This window comes from Cucurbita maxima, unplaced genomic scaffold (genome assembly GCF_002738345.1).
Source record: "Cucurbita maxima cultivar Rimu unplaced genomic scaffold, Cmax_1.0 Cma_Scf00173, whole genome shotgun sequence".
NCBI lineage: Eukaryota > Viridiplantae > Streptophyta > Magnoliopsida > Cucurbitales > Cucurbitaceae > Cucurbita > Cucurbita maxima.
The window spans coordinates 67,145-85,617 of NW_019272189.1; the positions used below are offsets into that span (position 1 = coordinate 67,145).

The 18,473-nt window shown below is 35.0% G+C and overlaps 1 non-coding gene across 1 annotated transcript; it reads right to left on the minus strand.

The window, feature by feature from the left end:
* Window positions 1-5,549: 5,549 nt before the first annotated feature.
* Window positions 5,550-5,623, minus strand: TRNAN-GUU. Its single transcript has one exon. It is a non-coding gene; the product is annotated as a tRNA-Asn (tRNA).
* Between the last annotated feature and the right edge of the window lie 12,850 nt (window positions 5,624-18,473).

An 18,473-nucleotide genomic window follows, 5' to 3' on the forward strand; every position in this document is an offset into this window, starting at 1 on the left:
TTTTTCAATTAGGTTAGGAATGGCTTTTAGCCAATTTAATAGATTCTATTTTCTTTCTACTATAGATCATGACGTATCTTTCTAACATAATGACTTATCTTTCTAACAAGTAAATTGCTAAAAAAAACTAAATAATTGGATGAAAGAAAAGGAGATCTGAGATATAACTTAGGGAGAAACCTCGAGTCTCTCTCTCATATAAATCTTGATCAACTCTATAAACCCATATCCTATCAATTTGATGTGAGGCATTTTGTTTTCTCAAATCCAACATGTTTCTATTTCAGAAACTGTTAAGTGTGTTGAGGAGAGATTATTGGGGAGAGTGACTGCAGTGGAGAGAAACGGGGAATAATTGTTTTTATTTACTTATTTGTTAATTTATTATTATTATTATTGTTATTATTATTTTACATAAAATAATGTTTTTATTTACTTATTTGTTAATTTATTATTATTATTATTGTTATTATTATTTTACATAAAATAATTGTTGTTCATAATAATTTTTTTATTTGTTTATTTAATTATGTATTTTATTTATTTATTATTTATTTATTTTTTTGTTCTGGGCTATTACAAAGGTATTTTATTTATGTATTTTATTCAACTACGCCTCGCTTAGGTTACTTCTATATGGTTATTTAAAATTTTAGGACTAGTATGTAAGACGCACTCTCAATCAACCACAGTCTGTCTACTAATTTCTTTAGCAGCATGTAACATCATATATACCAAAGGTCAGGAATACTCATTATTCCTAACTTAGTACACACCGCATTGGTTAGGAATACTCATTATTCCGAACTCTGCCAGAATTAGTAGACTAGTGTCTTCCCTACTATTCTCCGGCCTTAGAATAGGATTGTGGAATCCGGTGAGTGATGGAACTTGATAGAAATTTAGTATAGGTAAAAAGAGAGTTTTGAGAGATTTTCTCAAAGTTTTTCAAGAAGAATTTCCATGTACCTTGATCACTCTATTTATAGAGTCATATTTGCATGTTCATGCAAATTTGAGATTACCAAATTTGACACTCAAAATTCCACTCTAATTTGTGGGATTATGTGGCAAGCATGCAAGTTTGAGTTCACCAAATTTTGACACTCAAAATTCCACTCTAATTTGTGGGATTATGTGGCAAGCATGCAAGTTTGAGTTCACCAAATTTTGACACTCAAATTTGTGGGATTATGGGGCAAACATGCAAGTTTGATTAAACTGTATAGACCCTCAATATTCCACTCACTCAAATATGGATTTTTCCATTAGGTGGAGTAAACATTTTGACTTTGTTTATTTTAATTCAACAATTAATTAAAATAATTAATTTCAAATCAACATAATATTAAATGATTAATTAAATAATTTAATTAATATTTAACATTAAATAAAATGTCAATTCCGGCACATATTGATTATCAATCACTACTCATAATTAAAATATTTAAATATTATTTAAATATCCCCAATTCTCTCTCTTTATTCAATTCATAACTAAAACAAAATGAGGTTAAATATATCGTATATATTTAGCGTGTATTCCCTAATTTGAATTCGAACACTTCGAACTCACTCGTCACACTGCTCTAAGGTTTAGTTCGATATGAGCCCTAATTTGAATTCGAACACTTCGAACTCACTCGTCACACTGCTCTAAGGTTTAGTTCGATATGAGCAAGCAGAGGGACCTAAGGACCTACAGATCATGGGCTCCAACGATCCGAGATTGACTGGCTAATCTCATTAACCTTATTAACCAGCATTTATTCACTAAGACACTCTATTGCAGCGTAATTGTTGCACTCCCCTCACTATAGATATATTTTTGTTCATTTGATATAACCATGATTAGTCAGTCGATCCTGCACAGATTGTTCGTAACTAGAGCTAGGTCAATTTACCGTTTACTCCTAAAGTTACTTTTTGTTCCTTAAGTCCCACTGATCCTCTAATGAACAATTGGTTTGTGGTTCAACCACCAAACCGAATCCCTTTCGGGCCAATGAGAGGGTGGGTCCCCTTGTTCAAGACTTGGAGTCAGTACTTAAGGGAATAACCTCTTTACTATTCCTAAAAGCTGGTAGGAGTGAATTCCATCATACACCCTATGTCCCCAGCTATTCACCCAGTCTTACTCCTAAAATGAGAGGCTTATTGAGTCGGCTAACTCAGGCCACTCTCACCCATGCGAATCTAAGGATAATTTCGAATAAATAGAAGTTCATAGTTAGCTCAGGATTAAGATTGAGTTACCTATGTCATCGAATGAAAAAAATCAGTGTCAAAAGTAAACGACATTATAAAGTGAGAGTGGTTTTCTTCATGGTCCGATCTTATGAAATACTCATTGCATAGAACGCCCCCACTCACATGTCTTCACATGTAAAATTTAGTGATCACATTGTTTATATCATATACAAAAGTGGGCCGCATCCATAGTGTCCCCAGAATAAGGTACTCAGTCTTATGTTCAATTTAGGTTTAACACTCAGAGAGCAATATAGGTACTGTCAATATACATCAAACACCTTAAAAGGAATACCTAAAAAAAACTCGGCTCAAAGTTGCATTTACATTTTATTTCAACGATCGGAAGCTACCCCTGAAAATTATTAAAACATTATAACTCAATTCAAGGGTTTTCATCCAACATAAAAGGTTGGACGATAATATTACCTATGAAGTCTCATCGAGAATGCTCGATTAAGACTAAGTAACAATGATAGAAAACTCAAACATACCCCAAAAATGAACTAGAAAATTATAATTCACTTGAAGGGTTTTGATTTAATAGAAAAGGAAAATTACTATAACATTATAACTCAATTCAAGGGTTTTGATTCAATAGAAAATGATAGATAATATTACCTATGAAATCTCATCGAGAATGCTTGATGATTAGAAATCACGAACTTCCATAATAGTATGATATTGTCCACGTTCAAAAATAAGTTTTAGCAGTTTTACTTATGGTTCCCTAAAAGGAATCACACCAATGGAAATAGTAATTCTTATGTATAACATTAAGCAGTTAGGATGGCCTATTGGCTTGTTGGTTTCATTCCCTTTTTCACACCCTATTGGCTTGTGGAGTGAGCATGATCGTAGTGCCTGAAACGATTCTCACATCAGGTTTGTAGTGAGATTTATTTCATCTATCAGTTCTATTGGAGGTCCATAGCCTACAGTAGCACAACTTAAGGTGCGTCCGTTCTAGTCACTAAACCTTTACGAGGAGGGATATCTTCACCTCCGCCTCTTCCTCTAACTCTAATATAGGGTCGTCTCCATCCTCGTTCTCCTCTCCCGTGCCCTTTACGTGGCATGATTCTAAAACCAATATATAATTTTTCTTAAGTCTATATCTCTCTAACATAAATTGCATCATATCACATATATTCACAACATATAATTTAGCAAACATGACATATTCATAAAAATACAATTAGGTGGAACATAATGCTACCATAAATCATATAGTTAGAGCTCAACATATTTGATACTAAATTACATTCAATATTAGTAAACAAAAAAAGTACATGCAATTAAAGGCATTTCTTTTTCTTATCTTATACAAGACATACGTGACGGTGACAGAACATCGATGGTAAAACCTTGGAACGTGCCAAGCCTATCTCGTAGGTAAGTCTACTGAATCTATAACCTAAAGCTCTGATACCAACGGTAACGACCCTAGATTTCTATTAGCCTAAAGTTGCCACCGTCATCATATCCTATGCTCTTATACGAAATTAAGCATTTAAACTTCATCTTAAAATAGTGTCATGGACTTACTCATTTGAAAGCATCTTTCTAAAACAATTAAAACATCAAAGTAAAAATGCCCTATACTAACCTATGCCTAAGAAAATAAAATACTACTATTCTATGCACATGTCATTATCTCTATTTTTGATGTCGTCGTCAGCTATATAGGGACGTCTTGCCCTTACCTGAAATAGAAGTAGCACAAGGCTTGAGTATTTTAAGAAATACTCATAAGTGACTCCACTATTGAGGCTAGGGAATGCAAACACATGCAACTAATGATCTTAGGAACCTATTGTTAAAAATATCATAGGGGTGGCCTCTAGTCTGGAAAAATTGGACGTGTAGTACATCCCTACACATGACTCACACATGCGAGCATGAATTTTATCTCTCGAAGTTACTCCAAGTGTTGTCAGTTGTTGTTTCCTATTAAAACGTCCATCTCGCTTCGTTAGTAATTTACATTTCTAATTTAATTTAACTTGAACTTCAGAAATAAGTCGTTATACTGACCTTAAATATTTCTATTAAAGTAAAAATAAGCTTCGGAAGGGCAAAAAACATAAAGGTCGGTGTCAAAATGTCAAACCGAGCATAATACGCCATTTTTTAGCCTAGGACTCCGAGATCCCAAGCCGAAGGAGCCGGTGTATGCAACAGTGACCCTATCGCTGAGGGACAATGACATATGAGCAGGTTGCAAAGTGGTTCGAGGCACAGGTCTTGAATGTTCATGTGGGCGCACAGGTCTGTGTAGTGGATCCGTGGGTTGGGCTGTGTTCTGTGTATTTGGGCTTTAATGTGGGTTTTGGGCAAAGCACGTAGGAACTAGACTACTAGACTGATTGTTGGTGGATATCTAGTTACTAGACCAAACTGGGTATGGGGTTGCTTGACTGGAATGAGGTTGCGGGTATTCGAGTTTGGGTCCGAGCAGGTGGACTTCGTCTTCTCCACTCGTTTCCATGCATTTTCCTTTCTTCATTCCTCCGTATCAAAACTCGTTGTCTACATCTTGTTTCTTCTCCTTCTTTCTCATGATGTTAACCATCTTTGTACGTTTGATCCTACCCCTCCTCACTAGTGTTGTGTACGTTGGATCCCATGGTCGTCATCGCGACATCGTCATTTGTGCAGAGGTGCCTTGCCTTTACCTAAAAAATAAGAGCAGTGCATGTCTTGAGTATTTTAAGAAATACTCATTAAGTAACTCCACTACTTCTCTACTCACGCAAACACATGAAATCATGGTTATCATAAAATATCATTTCATGGCCTTGGTCTCATATTCGTGTCCGGGTAGAATTTGATGTGCATACTTCTCTACTCATGACTTACATACACACACATTTGCTCCCATGCGAGCTCGCATACCTACCCATTGACCTGGGCTTCAACTAGCATACACTCACACTTTTGGTATACCATAGAGGGAAGGGAGTGCACATAGCATTGTGGGGTATACAATATCATAAGTACCATACTTTCATATCATGTAACATCCTAACAAGTCATAACATAATAAGAAAATATATAACCAATCAAAAGATATCACTCCCACTCCACCTCTAATTTACCTTTAAATTCATAGAGGGAAGGGAGTGCACATAGCATTGTGGGGTATACAATATCATAAGTACCATACTTTCATATCATGTAACATCCTAACAAGTCATAACATAATAAGAAAATATATAACCAATCAAAAGATATCACTCACACTCCACCTCTAATTTACCTTTAAATTCATTTATAGTAGGTAGACTTATTACCATCGCTAAAAGGAGGGTTTGAACCTTCGACCTTGTGGTTAACAGCCACACGCTCTAACCAACTGAGCTATTCCAGCTAATTCTTTGTAATAGCTCAAGCCCACCACATCCTTATAAGGAATGTTTCATCCCCTCTCCAACCAATGTTGGATCTCACAATACACTCTCCTTGGGGGCCCAACGTCCTTGCTGGCACAACGCTTGGTGACTTGCTTTGATAGCTTTCGCAATAGCCCAAACCCACCGCTAACAAATATTGTCCGATTTTGCCCATTACGTATCATCATCAGCCTCACAATTCTAAAATGAGTCTACTAGGGAGAGGTTTCCACACTCTTCTAAGGAATGCTTCGTTCCCATTTCCAAACACTAAAAAATATTGTCCATTTTTTACCGTAACAAATCGTGGTCAGAATCACAGTTTTAAAACACGCTACTAGAGATGTTTACAAACACTTATAAGTTATTCTTTCATTCTCCTCTCAAACCAATGCGGGATTAGAGGGCATGGGTTCAAATCCCACTTCTGACAACTCAAATAAAGGTAAAATAAAAATACAATAGCATATCATTTTTTGAAATCAATTGAACTCACTGGAGATTTAAAATTGTCACGACATGATTTTTCAAGCATATAAGAACTGTAATAACTCAATTTTAAAGACTTCAAAGCACAGCTATAATAACTGAACTTTCTAAGACTTCAAATCATTATTCATGACACATCCTAACAAAGAAAAAATTTCATAAAAATTGAAAGGAGATTCGAAAACTAAGGACAATAATTTGTAACACATAGAACTGACGTGAAAGAAAAATTTGATAAAAATTGGAACGAGTTTCGAAAAATAAGGACAACAACTTGTACATATAGAACTGATGGCTCGGGACGACCCTGCTCTGTGACCTTAACTAACCATTAGTGATCACCCAAAAAGGAAAAGTAATATCTAGTGCAACTAAATAAGTAACCTACTTGTAGGCGGTAATCGAGTCCTTGATCGAGACAGTCGCCACGGGTTTTTCTTTAGGTTATATAATGTTCAGGTGTAGATTATATGTAACGACCCTAGTTTTCTAGTGGCCTAGAATCACTAGAACATGCATGATGTAACTGCTTTATGCTAAAATATTTTTTACATTATGTTTTTGTATTGATGCTACCCCTAAAAAGAACACAATATTATTATTAAGAATGTTAAATTAAGACTATAACAATGTTAGGAATCACGAACCTACATAATTATATGACATTGTCCACTTTGGTTGGAGGGTTAAATTTTTCCACATACTAAAATGGAATGATTCATTCCCATTGATAAAAAGAAAGATGAACCTCCGACCTTATGGTTAACAATCATACGCTCTAACCAACTGAACTATTCCAACAAATTATGAGTATTAGCCTAGATATTGTTTACTTTGACTCATTACATATCGTTGACAACCTCACAGTTTTAAAACACATCTAATAGTAAGAGATTTCCACATGCTTATAAAAAATGTTTCATCCCCTCCACAACCGACGTGGGATCTCATCCACCTCCTTGTGTTCCCAGCTCTGATACAATTTGTTACAAACCAAGCCCACCTCTGATATTGTCTACTTTTGCTAATTACGTATCACCATCAGCCTCACGATTTTAAAATATGTCTACTAGGGAGAGATATCCACAACCTTATAGTTAATGTTTTGTGTCCCTCTCCAATTGCTAGCAGATATTGTTTGTTTTGGCATGTTACGTATCGTGTAAATTTAAAAGTTTTAAAACTCATCTTTAAGAGAGAGGTTTTCACACCCTTGTAAGGATTGCTTCCTTCCACTCTTCAACCAATGTTAGGTCTCATAATAAATAGTTAAAATGGTTTAGTGGTTGAAGGCTTTAGGACTCAAGTTTTGGTCCTTGTGAGTCCGTGGGTTGAAATCCAACGTTTATAACTTAGAAAGATTTTGTTTTATAAAGTGCTATTCTTTATAAAAATAGTTATAAACAATAGGCAGAGGGTGTGGGTTCAAATCCCACTACAACTCAAATAAAGGTAAAATAAAAATACAATAGCTTATCATTATTCAAATCAATTGAACTGAATGTCAAGGACACTCTGATTTTCTATACTACCTGAGTGCATAGCAAATGATGATTTGTGAGCCTGGAATACACTGGCGTCCTTGATATAACTGAAACTGTCCACTAGGACATCTATTAATTGATTCATAATTACCTATGTTAAAAAAAATCAGCTTCGGAAAGGTAAAAAATGTAAAGGTTCATGTTAAAAATGTCAAATCAAGCCAAATATGTCGTTTTTTAACCTAAAATTCCGAGAAGCTAAGCCGAAGGGGCCGGTGTATACAGTAGTGGCCCTGTCATTGAGGGACATTGACACATGAACAAGTCGCAAAGTTGGTCGAGGCATGGGTCTTTAATGTTCATGTGGACACACAAGTTGGTGTAGTGGATCATGGGTTAGACCGTGTTCTGTGTATTTTTTGTTTGAATGTGGGTTTTTGGGCCAAGCACAGAGGAACTAGACTACTTGACTGGTTGCTAGTTGGTATCTGATTGCATTGTTGGGTCGAAGCTTTGTATTTTAGGTTACTGGAGCAAACTAGGTATGGGGTTGCTTGGCTATAATGAGGTTGCGAGTATTCGAGTTTTGGTCCGACCAGGTGGACTTCATCTTCTCCACCCCTCACATCGGTTAGGGTTTCCTGTGGGTTTTGGGTCGTGAGTCGGATCTCGTGTCGGACTTCGTTTCCCTCACCCCGATTACTAGAGAATATTTCGGCGACTCTCTCTTCTCGGTCACGTCGTTTCAATGTCCTTTTTCCTCCATTTTTTAGTCTCCTCCTCCCCCTAATCTCGTTTATGGTGTTTGTTTGGTTCGTAAGGGTGTAAACACTCAGATCTGAGAGGGTTCAAAAATCCAACGTTCTGTCTTCCTTACCCAATCCAACATTCTGTTCTTCCTCGGTCACGTCGTTTCAATGTCCTTGTGGGAAGGAAAGCGCGTGAGACAGCCGGCAAGCCACGTGTCAACTTGCGGGAGGGAAAGCATGTTAGACAGCCTGAGGGACACGTATTGACGATTGGGTGGAATAACACGTTAGGCGCATTGTCAGGCGAGAAAATGTATGGCCTATTAGCTCAGTTGGTTAGAGTGTCGTGCTAATAACGCGAAGGTAGCAGGTTCAACCCCTACATGGGAAATTATATCTTTTCATTATACGAGTTAAAACATTACGATACGGCCGTTCACAATTTTTTTTTAGATCTGAGTCGTTCGATATGTTCTTTTACGAAAGATGAAATTCGAGTATTTCTCAGTCTTTTCACGAACAAGGAGGTAAATGAACTCACTTTGAAGGCCAGATTCAGTATTGCGACTCTCATGAGAGAAAATTTTACGGCAAGCCACGTGTCAACTTGTGGGAAGGAAAGCGCGTGAGAAAGCCGGCAAGCCACGTGTCAACTTGTGGGAAGGAAAGCGCGTGAGAAAGCCGGCAAGCCACGTGTCAACTTGCGGGAGGGAAAGCGTGTCAGATAGCCTGAGGGACACGTATTGACGATTGGGTGGAATAACAAGTCAGGCGCATTGTCAAGTGAGAAAATCTATGGCTTATTAGCTCAGTTGGTTAGAGCATTGTGCAAATAATGCAAAGGTTGCAGGTTCAACACCTGCATGGGGCTAATTTCCCTCATTTTTAATTATATCTTTTCATTATACGAGTTAAAACGCTACAGACTTTAGAAGACTTTTTTAAGTTTATTATGCATAAAGTTATGTAAATGAAACTCGATTGGCTGGATTAGAAGCTAACGATCTATAATGTGCATAAAATCTATGTGGAGGTCGTAGGTTCAACAATTACATAGGTCAAGTTTTATTAATTTTTAGTAATATCTTTACATGATACGGGGTTACAATAGTACGAACTTTAAACCGATGATACGGCCGTTCACAATTTTTCTTTAGAGGATTTCTGAGAGTCATTTCAGGAGCAAGAAGTTGGTAAATGAACTAGTTTTGGCCATTCGATATGTTCTTTTACGAAAGATGAAATTCGAGGATGAGCAAGAATCGATATGTTCTTTTACGAAAGATGAAATTCGAGGATGAGCCAGAAGTTGGGATCTCACTAGTTTTGGCCAGAGAGTTTTAGAACATAAAACCCAACATTGTTAACCTTTACTGAATAAACAACCATAATAACTTTATTGAAAATAAAATATATTTTTGTTTACAAACTATGAGTTTTAGGACATAAAACCCAACATTGTTAACCTTCTTGATCTTCTACGGAAATATTATTTGGAGGTTTATAATTCGAACATGATAGGTTTCTTGACAAATTTGCATGTAGACTCGTATATAATTTTCGAGCCTACATGCAAATTTGTCAAGAAACCTATCATGTTTGTTATTTAATTTTCGGGCTTCAACCATCTTCCTTTAACGAAAAACCAAATTGAGAAGTTGTGTTTGAGGCACCTTCAACACTTTATTTCATCACGAAACTTGTGGATATTCGAATTTAGAAGGTGCAAAAGTAGGTTTGAAGGAAAATGGTTGACTATGGCTCTCAATTTTGGAAGAAATCAGACAGTAAGAAACCCTAAATCTCAGAGGTTATAACAACTAACAGTTGAAGGCTCGACTTAGCTCGATTCTTACTCTAAACGAAAGCTCCTACTCCAGGCTTTATAGAGAGAGCTTAAATCGACGTTAAAAATTTCTAGATTTTCGTAAATTTTATAAAATTTATGCCATACATATTCTCTCTAATTAGTGGGCAACTGATCTCCATTTTAAATTTGGTCGTTGGATTCAATGAGTTGTCTCATCTATAACATACTTAGAAGACCATTTGAATATGTCATGATTCAAAGATTTTATACAAAGTTACAAGGCCATTGGAATATGTCCAGATTTAACCAAGATTTGGGGTGGTAAATGATCAACATACCCCTATAATAATTATAAAATGTTTTCAAGATTCTAAAAGACCTCAATTGTTAAATAAACTTTTTAAGAAACCCATTTAAGGGTAAGTATGCAAGATCACATAAGGAAATTAGAACGTGTTTAAGGTATGAACTCTAATAAATTAGGAAGGTTTGAAATAAGATTGAATGTTATATCTAAGTTATTCCAACATTAATACCCACACGAGATATGAGCCTTGAATCTACTTGAATTTTTTTAGATTATGGCCACAACAACTTGACAGAGTTAAGGTAGACCGAGCCATAGACATATGAGCTACTAAGTCAGGACTTCACACTCCTTAACATTTGTTTTAGAGAGAAATATCTCTAGTCATTAAAAGGAAATAATGAGCACACACGACGATATATTGAACGTTAAGAGCTGATCCAGATAGTTATTAAAAAGAAAAAAAAAACATGCATACATGTAGAAACAAGGGTTCCCTCAAGCATATGAACCAACAAGGAAAGGTTAAAAGGTTTTCTCGGAGTTCGACATAGTTGTGTGAGTTAGAGTGATGTTGTTGGGCTCACTAATTTCTCATAGCTTAAGTAATTTTTATGAATTAGATATTTAACAAGGTTTCTAAACTTGTTTTATAAGTGTTCATATCGATTATAGGAGGCTAATCAGAGACAAAAAAGATAACAAGATGAGCCCTTAAGCCAACTTGATACCTCTATATAATGAGCGTTATACCAAACTCTCTGATGAAGAGTCTTGGTTGAACAAAAGTATTTTCCTTAGACATTGAATATTATAGAATATGGTCTGGTGAACCATTTTAAAGGAGGAACAAATGGTAGTTTGTCTAGACTTATTTAAAGATATAAAATTGTAAGTTTCCTAGCTTTGACAAGGTAGAAGGTTTGCTTAAAAGTTTTGAGTTTAACTCATTAAATCTATGCGATCACAACTCGCACTTACAATGAGTTTGTGAGAAGAGATTTCAAAAGTTAAGGAATTTGCTGGCCTTAGTTATAGTATAAGGATGTACTAGATGATATATGAAGGTAAGTAAGATTTAATGATGTTATGAAGAGATGACTTGTTAGAGTATTAAGACAACACAAAAAGTAAGTATCCTATTTCATATTTACCAAACGAACATGAGATTATTCGCCTCGTCCTTAATGTGAATACCACACTTAGTTGTTAGAGGATATGGCCAAACCGTTGGTTAGTGAATCTAATGGGTACTCAAAGGTTCAACAACTTAGAGATTATGTCATGGAATTCTTTCTAGGTTTACATAAGATAACAAAAGGACACACTACCATTCGAGTAGTGGTGGGATGTTGCACTCACAAGCTTACACATGTACTTTGGATAAAGTCTCGACCTTATGGGATATATGCAAAACTTTTTCATGTTTTAAAACTACGTTATTTCTTACTTTCTTGTTTTAAATTAAATGTGTAAGTCTATGGCTTCATTTGAAAATGTTTCATTTCAATATCCGCATATGTGAATTAAGGCAGGCATGTATTGACACCTCTACTTAGGGTAAGAAATTAGGGGTGTTAATGTTGGTATCAGAGCCAGACACCGAGTGGTGTACTGGGGAGAACAAATAACAGTGTATGCATTGATTTTCATTTAGTAGTTGACAAATGCATTTTGAGATCTCACATTGGTTGGAGAAGGAAACAAGTCATTATTTATAAGGGTGTGAAAACCTCTCTGTAGCAAACGCATTTTAAAACCTTGAGCAGAAGCCCAAAAGGAAAAGTCCAAATAGGAGAATGTTTACTATTGGTGGGCTTGGACCGTTACAAATGGTATTAGAGCCAGACATCAGGCGATGTGCTAGCAAGAATGCCTGGGCTTGAAAGGGGGTGGATTGTGAGATCCCACATAGATTCAAGAAAATAACGAGTACCAGCAAGGATACTGAGTCTCGAAAGAGGATGGATTGTGAGATCCCACAACAGTTGGAGAGGGGAACATTCTTTATGGAGTGAAAATTTCTCTATGCGTTTTAAAAGCGTAGGTAATCCCGAAAACTCGAAGAAGACAATATCTGCTAGCGATGAGCTTGGGCTATACAATTTGCAAAGCCACAAGCACGTGTCATCATACAACAACAATTATAACCAAATGATGGTAAGGCCACTTACTTGGTTAGCCTTCGAAGCAACTCCAACCATTTGAAGTTAGCTTAATGCTGGCCTCTAAATTTTAATTTTTCCTAAGAAGTCCAACAACCATAAATTAAAATTCTACTATGGAAATTAACTTACCTACTTTTTCATAAAGTAATTTAAACTTACTCATAAGTATATAAACTAACTAAACCTACGTGTTCATTAATAATTTAAACTCGATTCTAAAAATTTAACTACCCAAAAGGTAGTCATACTAATTTAAGCTTCTGAAAAATTGAAAGAAGAAAGTGTCCGAACGTATCAAACCCAAGCCGGATTAGCCAAAATATTAACCTAGAGCCGTAAAAAAATGTATTTTTTGAATGACTTTAAACAGTTCAAGTGGGCTTATAAAATGAAGTGATGGACCTCCCTTTTACCATGGGACAATACCATTAATTCTCTTAATAATATCTTTTCATGATACGGGGTTACAACACTACGAACTTTAAATATAATGTTTTAAAATGAAGTGATTGGCTAGATTAGGAGCTATTGATCTGCAAGTTGCATAAAACCTTTGGCCCATTAGCTTAGTTTGTTAGAACGTCGCACTAATTAAGTCGAAGGTAGCACGTTTGCCACTTGGATGGGTTAATTTCATTAATTTTCAATGATATCTTTAATGATACGGGGTTAAAGCACTACAAACTTTAAAAGATAACTACCTAAAGTTTTAAGTTTATTATGCATAAAATTATGTAACCTAAACTCGATTGACTGGTTTAGGAGCTACTACTCTGCAATGAGTATAAAACTTGTGGCCTATTAGATTAGTTGGTTAGAACGTCGTGTTAATAACACGAAGGTTGGATGGGCTAATTTCATGATTACTTGAAATTAGAGAGTTTTAAGTTTTATTATGCATAAAATTATGTAACATAAACTCGATTGGCTAGATTAAGAGCTACTACAGGTTTGACACTTGCATGGTTAATTTCATTCATTCTCAATAATGATATATTTAATGATACTAGATTTAAAAGATAATCACTTAACTTGAATGACTTAAGTTATCGATCTACAATGTTCATAAAACCTATGGCATATTAGCTCAGTTGGTTAGAATGTCGTGCTAATAATGTGAAGGTCGTTGGTTTGACACCTGCACGACCGATTTCATTTCTTCTTAATAATATCTTTTCATGATACGGGGTTACAACATTACGAACTTTAAAGATAATAACTTAAAGTTTTTAGTTTATCATGCAAAAAAATTATGTAAACTAAACTCGATTAATTAAATTAGGAGCTAATATCGTGAAGGTTGCCGATTCGAACCTACATCGGCTAATTTCATTTATTTTTAATTATATCTTTTCATGATACGAGTTAAAACACTACGAACTTTAAAAGATAATGATTTTTTTAAGTTTATTATGCATAAAGTTATGTAAAAGAAACTCAATTGACTGGATTAGGAGCTAACGATCTATAATGTGCATTACTTATGCCCAATTATCTCAGTTGATTAGATTGTTGTGTTAATAACGTGAAGGTTGTAGGTTCGACAAATTACATAAGCCAAATTTTATTAATTCATAATAATATCTTTTCATGATACGGGGTTAGAACACTACGAACTGTAAACCGATAAGACTTGCGAGGTAACCTTTCACATTCACAATTTTTCTTTAGTCGTTCGATATGTTCTAATTTTTCTTTAGTCGTTCGATATGTTCTTCCACGAAGGATGAAATTCGAGGATTTCTGAGGGTCCTTTCAGGAACAAGGAGGTAAATGAACTTATTTTGGCCGTTCGATATGTTCTTCTATGAAGGATGAAATTTGAGGATTTTATAGGGTCCTTTTAGGAACAAGAAGGAGGTAAATGAACTTATTTTGGCCGTTCGATATGTTCTTCTACGAAGGATGAAATTCGAGGATTTCTGAGAGTCCTTTCGGGAACAAGAAGGAGGTAAATGAACTGACTTTGAAGGCCAGATTTAGTATTGCGACTCTCAGGAGAGAAAAATTTTCGGCAAGCTTCTCAAAGCCCAACACGTCAACGACTCGGAACTACATGTATAGTGCCTCCTCATCCTTTGATTGCACCTCTTTTAACGCCTTGTTTTGTGCTGTTGTATAATCCGTGGTATCTTTTTGTTCTTCTAACCCTTCTTCGACCACCTCCCATGCATCTTGGGAACCGAAAAAGCTTTCATATGAATGCTCCAATTCTTGTAGTTTGTCTTCATTAGTCGCGGTAGTGGCATTTGACCCGTCACATTCGTCATTGGCTCAATACAAATTTGTTAAACAAAACTAATAAATTTGTGAAATAAGTCTCACACATACTAACCATAGAAGAAGACAAAGAACACTCTGTTTGTCTTAAAAAACCTTCTTGCTTCTCTATTTCTTTTCTTTTTTTTCTCTCTGCTCTACTTTACCATTTTAAAATAGTAATAACAAATGTATTTACAAGGTCTTCTAAAACTAAATATAGACAACATAAGAATGCTATTGTTTCCTAACTCATAGAAAGTCATTGTTCATATAAACATTCTTGGCCTTTCATCTTCAACACTCTAAGACAGACTCTTGGATTTAAAACCCACTAAAATTCTCCATGGGGAATCCGATCCCTCCCACTTCCTTGAGATGAATCCCTTACGCTGATCCCCACACAAATAAATAGAGAAATTCATGGAATTGGAGAATGAAATAGATGGTGAGGATGATGACAGGGAATGGATATCTCTACCTGTGGCCCTTGCACATGTCGTGTTTTATGGTTGTATGAAATATACTATGTTATATATATGATATGATATACGATATGTTGCATACAAGTTACGCTATGATATCATATACACTATTCTAGGACTATGAGACATTAAAAAATCATGTATTGTTAATTATTAAAAATATGAAATGAATCAAGTATTTATATCTCATAGGAACACTATGCTAGGAATAGACCGGAGGTATGACTAGCATCCTAGCGCCATGAATATATGTCATGCTTTAATGTTGTGGGACCTCATGCATTTTGTATACCACGTGCATCGAGATACTTCTATATTATGTTTAGTACACCTTATGCCTATGAAACATTAGAAAAACCATGTATTGTTAATCATGGACAATATGACAAGAATCAAGTATGTATGTCTCATAGGAACGTTCTGTCGTGTTTTAATGTTAGAGATCTCATGCATTTTATATGGGAGGTGCATCGGGATACTTCCCCATTATGATTAGTATAGACACGTACCTTACAATATTTATGTTTCTTATGATATATGCAGGTCTTTTCCCTTCATGGTATTTGGTAATGTGAGTGTGCACAAGCTTGACGAGGCAGACCCACAGAGTACTCTTATACCAACCGACCTTGTGGTCAATGTGCACATTCATGGGTCGTGTGTGTAGGGAAGTACAACGTATTCAACTCTGCTCGGATAGAAAAGCGAAGCCTAAGCCCATGCCACAATGTATTTATAAAAGGATATGTCCCACTATATTACACATGATTCATATTCCAACCGTAACAGTGAGATTACTTACTGAGTATTTATTAAAGTACTCAAACCACATGCTACTCTTATTTTAAAGTAAAGGTAAGATATCCATTTACGGATGACAACGTTGCGATGTAAGCCAAGGAACCAAAGTTAGGGTAGTTGCATTCATGTTATTTTTAATGATCCTTAGGTTAGATCAGGGCATTGCTTTATTTTTATTTAAACTAATGGTATCTATTTTCCACTATGTTGTTCATAACAATATTGTTTTAATGAGTTCATTATGAACATTTAAGTCCATAGCACCATTTATGAAATGTTGTAAATGAATTCTTTCATGCATAGTAGTAATGTCATGTATGTCGTGACTATATTTTTTAATAGGAAAATAGAGTAGTTGGTTATAAGAACCATTAATAAAATAAAAATCTGTGTCCTCTGACAAGTGTAGATATTTTTTATAGATTATCCCGAATGTTCAATCTCAAAATCATAGTGATTCTGAAGCTCTCAATGCCCGTTTAAGCTTCCCTTATACAGTTAAAAGTTTGGGCAATAGTTTGGAACAAGAATCGAGCTCTTTTCCAGAAGGAAGAACAAGTTATTCATACAATTCAACCTTAGTTTTGAAAGCTTTTTTCCATTCATCTCCTTTATGCCTTTTAATTTATTGATATCCAAATTTTAAATCAATCTTTGTAAATAGATATGAACCATGCAATTCATCATGCATATGGTCTAGCCTAGGAATAAGACATCGATACTTTGCAGTGATTTTGTTGATGGCTCAAGAATCCACGCACATGTGCCACGTTCCATCTTTCTTTGCCATCAATAAGACTAATACAGAACATCGACTCAAACTCTCTCGTATATAGCCCTTCTCAATTGGGAATGACTGCACCCGGAATGAAATCTATTTTATGTTCAATATCTCTAATGAGAGGTAGTCCTTTAGGTACTTCATCTTAGAACACATTCTCAAATTCTTCTAAAAGAGATTGAAACATATAAGGCAAATAAAAATTGTTATTGTCAGAGACCAAACATTCTTACTTGTACATAAGTATAAAGAGTTTTTGTGAAAACATTGGGATTCTAACCTCTCCAACTCTAGCCAAACAACTCACTCTCTTTCATTTTTTTTTTCAATTTCATTATTCTTTTAACTATTTTTAAGCTTTCAATTCCACCTCGTTCTCTTGGATTGCTTCTTCAACTAACTTATCTTGATCACTTTTCTCACTATGTGTGACAATTTGTCCATTCTTTATGATCATGACTCAATTGTTAGGACAATTACGACTAACAAAAGTTCATGATTGTACAAACAATAGTTAAATATGTTTAGGATCTCACATACATAGCTCACTAATATCAAACACAAATGTTCTAGATTTAGATAGAATAAGAAAGAATGTGAATAAAAGTTTTTTTGATTTTGAAATAAAGATATAAATGATCTAAAATCAATGCTAAGGACAATTTATTATGAACAAATATGATAAGGATTTCTATTTTGTTTTTTTTTTTCAAGGTCAATATGATCTTCAAAAAGATAATAAGAACAAGGTCAAGGTAATGAAAAGGATGGAAATGGCCGCAATAAAATAAATGGATAGATTTGAAGAAAATAAGAACAATAGAATAAACGAATAAACAAGAGATCAAATCAATTCTAGAGTAGGCCATGCAACCTCTCTATACCAAATTGATTAGGCAACCCTAGTCCTCAACCGAAGGATCCAAGTTTAGTTTAACCAAAAATCTTTGAACCAAAGAAATTAACTAATTCGTCCAAGCTTTTGTTTTTGTATTTTTTGTATTTTTATATTTTTGTTTTTTTTTTTTTTTGAAAGTTTAGATATTAGCCCACTATTCTCGAGTGAGAAGTCATCTGGTCTTTCAAGAGTCATATATTGCATATTCGTGAACTCACCTATTGCAACTGGAATCAATATTAGGAGAAATGGTAAGAGCATAACTAAATTACCTGATTTCTATTATGCTTAGAAGAGTTAAACTACATGGCACCAATGGCCGAGAATAGCTTAGTTAAGCTAAACAGGGCACAACGGTAATAACTCAATTTTAAAAACTTCAAAGCACAACTATAATAACTCAATTTTCAAGGCTTCAAATCATTTTTCATGACATGACAAGGAAAAAATTTGATAAAAATTGGAACAAGATTCAAAAAATAAGGACAAAAACTCGTAATACATAGAACTAACGTGACAAAGAAAAAAATTGATAAAAATTGGAATGAGATTTGAAAACTAAGGACAACAACTCGTAACATATAGAACTGACAGCTC